This window comes from Falco punctatus (assembly GCF_963210335.1).
Source record: "Falco punctatus genome assembly, chromosome: 5".
Classification (NCBI taxonomy): Eukaryota; Metazoa; Chordata; class Aves; order Falconiformes; family Falconidae; genus Falco; species Falco punctatus.
The window spans coordinates 54768734-54778033 of record NC_137584.1 but is presented as its reverse complement, the minus strand read 5'-3'; the positions used below and the strand labels follow the sequence as shown (position 1 = coordinate 54778033).

At 39.7% G+C, this 9300-nt stretch overlaps 1 protein-coding gene across 1 annotated transcript in view; it reads left to right on the top strand.

The window, feature by feature from the left end:
• The first annotated feature begins 551 nt into the window (after positions 1–551).
• EYA4 (EYA transcriptional coactivator and phosphatase 4) overlaps positions 552–9300 on the top strand; it is a 221513-nt gene continuing 212764 nt past the window's right edge. The window contains exon 1 of the mRNA XM_080388354.1: positions 552–9300. This exon is cut by the window's right edge and continues 26017 nt beyond it. The gene's annotated coding sequence lies outside the window, so the exon portion shown is untranslated.

Genomic DNA, 9300 nt, shown 5'->3' with positions numbered 1-9300 from the left:
CCTGTCCCTGAAATGGCTTATGTTAAAGCTCAAAAAAAAAAAAAAAAAGAAAAAAGAAAGTGGAGATGTCATTTTAAATAGAATCCAGGCTTTTATTTTTCCATTGCAAAGAGTTTTCTTTTATGTCAAATGAAATTTTAAGATCACCTATGAATTTGCAACTGAACCCTTTGCTGCCAAATCTGATTCCAATCCTTAAAAAATCTGTTTCTGTAATATGGCCAGCAACACACTAACTTCTAAAAGGTAGCCAGACGTATTGGCAAAAAATATATGTGGTTAATCAACTAAAACTATGTAGTAGTTTGGGAACAATCAATCAACTTCCAGAACCTTTAAGGCATGCAGTTGCTGTGAGAATATCCATGAGCAATGGTAATGCTAACAGCTAATGTACACAGATGGTTTTGGGATGGTCTTGTCTTCATTTTTTATTTTCAAGATGCTTCCATGCCAGTATAGGCTTTACTGTTAAACAAAAATAAACTCACCACAAATAAATTCCAGATAAAATACAAATATAGAGGGACAGTAGGTGTCACTTTGCACTGTCAAAAATGAGGTTTGTGTTGGGCCAGTGGTGTTGTCTTGGTCTGTGCTCATTTGCACAAGAACTTGGGGACTTAAAGAGGGGCTTAGGCAAAGATGTAGTTAAATACATGCAAAGTTGGGATTCTGAAAACTGCCTCTGAGTTGCTCCTTGAGACATGATAGCTGGTAACTTGAAAGTTGGCCAAGCACTTGAAAACATTTCTTCTGTCTATATGCAGAAAATGTCTCATTCTTAATAAGCTAAGCTGATCTGCTCACTTCTACCGTCACACTTAAGCTTGCCTAGCATCTGCTAAATTCCTGGAGTGGCTCATTGAAATACATTGCATAGTCACCCCTAACGCACAGCAGTAAGGAACAGTCACCCATAAAATGTAGCAGCACTTTCTGTACTTCTTCACAACAGTTGGAGAAGGACTCCCACCACTCTCATGTTCCCTTTACACCATAACACTGTGGTCTGAGTGCTGACTGAAGAAATCCGTGACCAAGGTTCAGTTCCTGCCTTTATCTCACAGCACTTTAACCCCCGTTTCCCACTTCCTAACTTGACTCTTTCTCCATCAAGTTGCTGGCTTCCACCCTGAGAGAGGTTTATGTATGTACATTACATTAAACTATTCTTGGATAAATTTGCAGTCTGAGCACAGGAACCAAGACAAACGGAACAGCATGATCCATGCAGAGACAGCATCTAATTCACTGCGCATTCTACTGAAAATTATGGAATTGCCTTTAATCTCCTTTAAAATGCTTTCAGAAATCTGTGATCAAAGCAGATGTAATAGCTCTGTCACATGAAATGGGAGCCCACATTTTTATACTTAAACTACCATAGTCCTGTTTAGGCCATCTGAGAATGAAAAAGTGATTGGGTTTTAGTTTTGCTGCCCCAAATGAAACTAGCTGCTTTTCAAATCTAGAATCCTGATTCTGATGGAGGCTACTTGTTCCACAGCTGACAAGAACTTCAGAAATTTTCTTGTCTTGAACTGGCAACATCTGGTTATTTTGATTTTGTTTTACTTTTATTGGGATAAATGTGTACTAGAATGTGCCTTGCAGGCAGATGAACTGAAGATGAACTAAGTATTTTTGTAAAAAATCTGTAAAGAAAGTGTGCCAAATAAATAGGTTTAATTTAGTCCATAAATGTGACATAAAAGCATCATTGCCAATATTATGATTTTTTAAAATCAGTTTAGGATTTTTCCAAAGCTATTACGGTCATTTAGATCAAGGTGGGAGGTTGGGTAAGGCTTAAGCCAAGTGTATTTTGGAAACTCAAATTTCAGGAGATAGAGTCCAATTGTTCTTTTTCATGCATTTTGTTTTGCCACAGCTCCACTGGTTTCAGAAGTCACAGTCATAAATTTTAAAGATGTTCAGGTGATTTTGATTCATATTCCCTTGATAAACTTGAATAAAGCAAATCAGATTAGTCTGCCTTACGAGGCAGTTAGTTAACATTTTCTACAACCATCTACACTCCTATTTACCTAAGGAGCAGTTCTTGTTTTCAGGTATATAAAAGCATTTTATAACCTTGAATATATTTTTCTTTTCTCTTAAACATTAACAGCAATTCTTCTGTACATAGAACATTCATGAACCCAAATCATTAACAGAATCTACGTCTAGACTAAATATTACGTTTTAAAGCACAATCTTTCAAAAAACAGCTACTCCTCAATTTACATATGCAGGCATATTTTAGGGGTTTGTTTCCACTGCAGCAGATGATGATGTCATTGACACCTAAATCAGGACAGAAAAATGCCCATTTTTAGGTGTCAGTGACATCATAACTAGTTCAGGGAGCACATTGCACCCAGGACTCCTAGGTTTGGCAAGAGAAATTTCTGATGTCAAAACACACTTGTTTAAATGTACTCATCTCTAAGATAAAAATTACCAAAGATCTTACTGTGGAGATCTTAAAAACTTTAAAAAAAAGAAGGAAGGTGTGTGTGGGGGGGGGGGGGAGCGCGGGGGGAAGAGGGCAAAAGAAGATTTTGCTGTTCACACAGAAAAGAGTTGAAAATATGTGTAAAACGTATGTTTTGGTATTTTGAAGTGGTTTGTTTCTAACAATAGAACTGCACACTCATCACTGGTCATGGGATAAGTGTGGTTTGGGGATCTATGTTATGCCAAGACTCAAAGCATTTAATATGAGCTTTGTTTTGGAGCAATGGCAACAGCAAAAGGAGCTGAAATGCAGACAGACGGTGGTGACTTCAGGCTTCTGAAAGTTACACGATCTTTTACATTTAAGATCTGATGCTTCCAAAAGTGCTGCATGACACAAAAATATCTGACCCTTTGTGATCCTTTCCCAGATGCTCATCAGCAGATGCACCTTCACAAGCTCTGGAAGATACTAAATTCCCTTCCTGCAAAAGTCTTTTGCAACTCTCACTGGGCTGTGCATCATTGGTTTGTATACCAGCTGACTGGTTTATGTGTGTTACTAGCTTTGTACAGCATCTCCTGGAAGGAAAAAATTCAAGGGCTGCTGCTGCATACAATAGTTAGCTGGGCTAATATGCCAAAAGGAAAACCAGCAATAACATAAAGCAAAGACACTGCTTTTTACTGCTTTTCAATTAATGCATCAGCAGGTCTTACCTTTCTTAGAATATTGCTATTTAAGATGCTTTCTGATTTGGAATCCAATTTCCTCATGTCTTAAGACTCTGAATGGTTTTAGGCATTCACTACGCATGGCCCTTGCAGCTCACCATGGCAAGATCGTATCTTCCCAGCTGGGATGTAGCATAATACTTAAAAACTAAGAATAGTAGGCAATTATTTTCCGAATGTAATTTACATTTTACACAGACTTAAATATTGCATGGTTATGGATATAAATCCAAACATTTAAGGATATATATTATATATATTCTATCCATTAATAGATATCTTCCCCATTATGTGCGCCCATGCACACACTTGCAGAGCACATACATTATATGCACATGGGTGACTACTACTTTCCCTGTTTAGTTTTAACCCGTCAGGCCCCAATTGTTATTTGTAATGGGAGATGATCTACACACAGAGCCCTCAAGAGCACTTGACATCTTCCAATCCAGCCACATCTTCCCTCTTTAAATCCCCCTGCCCTTTATGACTCACAACACTAAAATCCCAGGGTCACAGCTATAAAGGCTGGAATAGACAAAAGAGAAGAAATTTAGGGTCATCTGAGAAAATGAAATTAAGAGATCCAAGAACCTCTGAGTGGCTCTGCTACAGTCCTGTGTCACCCCTTCAATGTAAGGAAAGAAGCCGATGTTATCTGGTTTTGCATGAGACTCATATTTTGCTTTACATGAAATTCAGATGAAAACACTAGGACTGACAAGATCAGCAAAAGCAGGTCATCAGCAGAGTCTCAACTTAGCTTGCCTTACTCAGGCAAGTAAATACCATGATGTTAACACACACTGGAAACACATATTTCACATGCAGGAAGCATTTGCACGATTGGGTCTCCCAACAGAGACCCAAGTGCTTCACATGTAAATAGTGAGGAGAGACGGGAAGGAGAGGAGAAGTTCTGATGAAGCATGAATGGAAAAAGAGTGGCAATAACATCAGTTGTTAAAGCACCAACTATATTCATGATACAAGGTCTCATCCATCTGTCATTTCATTTAAAGGCAGGAGGTGGGTGCAGCCCCTCCATGTCCAGTCCTCTAGTCTGCATATTTCTGTAACCTTTAAAATCACTTCCGCAATTTCTTTTAACCATGGATTACTGAACTGGCAACAAACTATAAAAGTAAATGCATTTACAATACGCCTCTAGATAGCTTTACTGCCACGGAAATAGTTTTGTTGTGACCGTGGGCTGTAGAAGCATGAGGCTGGGGAAACTACATGCTTTGTAATGACAAAATCCAGCAGGTTTTAGCAGAGCATTTTGCTTCAAACCTACAGCCATTTCACCTGTGAAGCGTGCTTATTAAGTTCCTTTCATGACCACAGGACCTGCAATTTATAAATGCTGCAGGTGTGAAGGCATTGTGTGGCACTTTTAGGTTAGTGAAAGGACATTGTTATTCATGGGTGAAATATTTCATTTATTCAGTGGAAGAGGAGTAATGTGTGTGTGGGTGGAGAGTGCGAAGCTGATGATAGAAAGACATAAATAGAAACAGACATCTATGGAGCACCTCAGCCATTCCATTGTATTGCTGCTTCCAGTGTTTAAATCTCCCAGTAATGGCAGGGTGCTGGGATTTTTCCTCTAATGATGCAGGCTTATTATATCTCCCGCCACTAAACTATTTTTAAAAGTTTACCTAATCTTACTTAATTCTTACGGAGTAACAGTGATGGTGCCGGACCATACTAAACCAGTAGTTGCTTTCAGTTAAGAGACCCAAGTTCATGTCAATGTGGATCAGTCCCTGTATCATTCCAACAGCCTTTTGCTCTGGTCATCATAGATGTCTATCCCAGAAACAAATGTCTTTCAGAAGTGGGACACTGGGATTTCTTGAAGTTAAAGGCAGGGCTTAAACTATTTAGTAACTTCTTTTTTTTTAGGATTTAGAACAATTGCTGTACATTATTGTTACTGGAGAACACTATGTCTTACTTTGCCTTCATTCTCTGGACTGTTTTCCATTAGCTATCCTCATTTTGGTTTTAAGGGGCTGACAAGCAACAATTTGAACACAACATTATTTTAACTTTATATTTTTTTAAACAGTTTGTTAATGCAAACTTCAGAATTTTGTGATAGTTAAATGTTTTTTTAAAGAATAGGCTTAGTTAATGATCTTCAGTTTGGAGAAAGTTGGATAAACAGTTGGATCTAAGCCAATGAATTAGCGTGACTATAACATTTTCTAGCTAAACCTGCCATGATCAGATAACACGGAAGTTAAGGTAACTCCGCCTGGTACTGTGATTTCATCCCATGTTCTTTGAGCAGCACCTGCAACATCATCTTTCGTCCTTGTTCCCTCCAATTACAGATGCACTGGTTTACTTGCATGTCTATATCTTCCATAGTTTTTAGTATGATTAGACTGTCAGCTGCTGTTATTCACAAAGGAATACATCTCCAGAAATCTGTTATATGAGTGATTGACAGTAGGCTTTGTAAGTACATTATTATTTTAGAGCTAGATACTTGGAGGTTGGTGGAGGACTTTTGGTGGACAAATGTACTGTTCCTCTTTCAATGAGATACGGTCTCTCTGATGTATCAATACTAAGCTGTTCAAATAGAATATTCAAGTCATGAAATTTTTGTCAGACCAGCAAGGTAAAAAATAGATGTAGCAAAGCATGTAGACTCAGTGCTGTCAGAAACACTGGAAAATGATCTTTTTAAAATGATACTTAATCCCTCATTTTTCTATTTTCTTTTCTAATTTGGCTACTGGCACTTGGGCATCTCAATCTTTCAGTTCCAAGTGTGCTACATTTTTAAGTTATTGGGGGGAGCAGGGGGAGCAAAAGCCATCCTTGTCCCATTTGTAGCTGTAATATTTGCTGAGTTATTGGAATATTGACACACACCCTCAAAAAAACCCCAACAACCAAACCCCCAAAAATGTGCCAAAGTAGATATAGACAAACATCTAAGACATTTTTTTCTTTAAAAAGAAGTTCATAAAAGTTGTGGGTTAACAGTGAAACTGCTTATAATAACTGTAACACAGAAGATTCCCTTTCTTACATCTCTTGTACATTACTGGCAGATGCTGAGTAGACAGTAATATTGCTTTCTCATTAAGAACATTTAATGGAGAATATTTATCCACCTGAAGCTAAGAGAAACTTGAGCAACATCTGAATTCATCTAGAACTGAAACTAAAGGGTGCCTTCATTTGGCCAGAGCACCAGCATATCTTCTGCTAGATCATGAAAGCTTTACAACTGTCAGAGCCTCAACACCTCATTCAGGAGACACAGACATGATTAAGTACGGACTCAGGGAGACTCATACCTCCCATCCAGTTACCAGCACACACCCCTGCAGTGCTTGCAAGACCCTTAGCATTGGTGGGAGCAAATACTGATCAGCTTGCAAGATTTCAGCAAATCATCCATAACAGCGGTGAAGTTGGAAGCTAGTAGTTATAATAACAGCAACAACAATGGCACATAGGACTCTTTTTTAACTCTTTTCTGAGCATTTCAATATATTACAGTACACTACAAGCCTGCATCAAAAGACAAGTTGAAGTGAATTTTGAACCCATGTTTCTTTCAGACACACATTACTTCAGGCATTTGAAGAAAGTGTCGAACAGCTTCCCCACCCACTTTCTCAAAGTGGAGGAGAAATTGCTCTCAAATGTTGGTTATAAACGTGTAATCTGAACTCCAGCCACTCGGCAGGGCTGCAGAAGAATTTACGATGTGCTAAATATTTCCTTTGTTCTTCCCAGTGGTAGCCTGCTGTAGCAATTAGAAAGCAACTGGCTGCACATGTAAACTGTGGCTGTTTTCTAAAGAATTGTTGATAACTGTTAAAAGCTTTCCTAAGCAGGACTTGCTTTGCCAATACTGTAATATTTTATCTTTAAATGTATGTCTATATTAATTCTCCATATTTTTTCCCCTCATCTTCTAATGTCAGTCGTCTTCTAGGTATCTTACTACTGGGATAGAAAGCAGACACAACCGGCGACCATTGCTGTAATTTAGCTGTTGCTAACCTTAAAATACAGCCTCCCAAATCACTCTTTCTTTATTGGGCAGCTATGTAGCTTCCATAGGAACAATGTGTTCATGTAAATGTTCCAAGCCACTGCAACAACATTTATTTCCATTTTTGCATGAAAATAATACAAAATAAAATCCAATATTGGTTCCATTCTTCTTGCTTTCAACAAAGAAAGTAGTGTCCTAAGCCATTCTGCAGCACACTGAACAGACAAGGTATCAGATCCCACAGTGGCAAATTTGATGTAAGCCTGCTACAAAAGAAATTGCAAAGAAATGTGCCTCAGGAAGACTGCAGGTTTTACAAACGGGAAAGATGGCTTTAGGAGGTGTCCCCCCACCAACATCCATTGCCTTAACCATGGCTACAGAGAAGGCAACAGGCAGACCAAAGCAGACAAACTGGTATAGCTGCCATATGTGGGAGCACGGGCCACACCGAAGGAAGAGCCTGCTGGTGAGAGGAACGTCAATAAACAAATGCACTAAGCATGGGAATGAAAGTTCAGAGTGAAGAATATGTTAGTTACGCTGGGATCAGCTTTAGGAAGCCTTTTGTGGTCCATCACCTCCAGCCCAAGGCTCAGCATGCAGGTGCTGGCCAGGAGCCAAGGGCAGTCCAACAACCTTGTTGCCTGTGCTGCCTCTGCAAAAGAGGTTGAGAGAGGAAGCAGAGGGAAAGCTTCCTCCACATGCCAGCACCAGGATCCATGGGATCTGGCCTTGGAATTCCTATGGAGTCCTAGCCAATACATCAAAGTCAGTTCCTTGGCACTTGCATGCTATTGCTTAGCCCCCTGGCTTACCTAACCCTTGGGAGGTTATGTCATTGGTTCCCTCCAAAGACTGAGGGAAACACAGTTCCCTAGTCAAAAACCAGCCAGTGCCCACTTACATGTCAGAAAAAACACCACCTCTGCCAGGTGGCCTTCAAAGTAAGCCACTGGAAAGACAAGTTGAAAGCAAGCTTTCAGATACAGGCTTTGAGGAGAGCACACTCTCCTCTGTGGTGGCCTTCACCCTATTGCACCACCTGGCAATGTCTGGAATGAAGTTCTTTATAGTCTATACAATAAGAGGTCAAATAAGTTGGACAGTTCAGGGTTTTGGTAATGGGATACAGAGCTTTCTGCTTTGGGCTTGCTGGGTCAGCCCCAGGCCAGGCTGGTGTTAACGAGTAGAAGTCATTGCCATCCAGCTGCTTCTCAGTGATATCTGTGAAATGGGCTTGGTTTGGGCACCTGTCCTTAGAAGGCTCTGCAGACAAACCAAGGAGGAGGGCAGACTAACTGTCTCTTTCTTCCCTAGTTTTGAGCCTCACAAGGAAGCATGGAGATACCCTACAGCCAGTGCTTTAACACCTTGCTAAGTCTTTGGTGAGAAATGTTTTCCAGAGCAGACCCAAACTGTGCTGAAGTTGGTGGAATGAATCCCAACTTGTGCTACTTCCTACTATATTACTGCATTTTAAATGTAAACATGGATGAATAGGCTCCAGAATAATATTTCCCTTCACAGCTATGTCCATCTGCTGCAAGAGAAAGTCATGGTTTTACTCTGTGCTACTGCATTGGTTCTGGCATTCAAACACAGACCTGCCATCCATTCTTTAATTCGGGACAACCACCAGTTTTCTTCTTCAATTGGCCAGCTTCCCATCACTGTTGTGAACTTGCATTTCTTTGGATTTTTAGGGCAAATGAATAACCTCTGAGACCCAAACACCTGTGCTTATGTGAACGCTGAGTATTTTTTCGTGGTTAGTCCCTCACAGGACTAAATGATTCATCATCCTGAGATTCCAGTCTCATAAGATGCCTTGAAACACAACCCATCCCCAGCTGACATGTTACATGGAGAATCTTGATGATTCCACCTTGCTAAAAAGCAGTTTTAGTAGTGAAATGACCAAGAACTCACTATTTGCCTCTTTTTGTGTCAACAACCAAATATTGGTATGTGTGTCCTGGATTGATTTTAATATTCAGCAATGTTGCTTACTTCTATATGTAAAAAGAAATATGCAGCAAGTAACATGATAGGAAGAAGTG